The following is an 819-nucleotide window of genomic DNA, read 5'->3' as shown; positions in this document are numbered from 1 at the left end:
AAATGTTTTTTTGTTGTTGTTGTTGCTTTTTTGCCCTTACTTTTAGATTAATATAGTTTATATCATAGTTTTGCATTCTGGATAACTTTTCTGAGATCTGTATTTCAGATCTTGTTCTGCATTTGTTTGGGTCCCCTGAGAAGCAGACATCAAGATGGGATTAGACTGCAAGAGATTTATTGAGGGAACTGATGATGAAGAAAAAAAAAGGGAGGGAGCTGGAGGAGGGAGCGAGCTGTGACTCCGTGCAGGTCTGACTCCTGTGAAGAGAAGGAAGGAGTGTTGGAGAAGCAGTGTCTTGAAGTGCCTAAGAAAGTTTCAGCCAAGCCAATGGGAAGTCTTGGGACAAAGCCATTCATCAGGAGTCCTGAGTCTCACCTAATACACTCAGCCATTGGCTGTTGGAAGCATGGCCTCAGCATGAACGTGGCGATAGATTCAGAGCAAAGCACCTGGGGTCATCTGTCAATTATGCTCCCACAGCAGATATGAGTGGCACAATTTCATGGCTGATACAGATTCCTTATTCAGCTGTGTGGAATCTGCTATTTAACAGTTTCAATGACGATATGTTTCATTTCTAGAAATATCATTTTATTCTTTCTCTCTTGAGAAGGAATTATTTTACCTTTTCTAATCCTATATGTCCTGGTTTGTGGAAGAAACACTCTAGAATGGTATTGATTTTTATAATATCTGGCATCCTAGGGCTGTCACTAGCCTCTGAATAATTATGTCAAATTTTAACCTTGATGATTGTTTTACCAAATGAATCATATATATATATATATATATATATATATATATATATATATATAT

Source organism: Hipposideros armiger, unplaced genomic scaffold, assembly GCF_001890085.2.
Source record: "Hipposideros armiger isolate ML-2016 unplaced genomic scaffold, ASM189008v1 scaffold_21, whole genome shotgun sequence".
In the NCBI taxonomy this organism is placed as follows: Eukaryota; Metazoa; Chordata; class Mammalia; order Chiroptera; family Hipposideridae; genus Hipposideros; species Hipposideros armiger.
Note: the sequence above shows the minus strand (reverse complement) of the source record.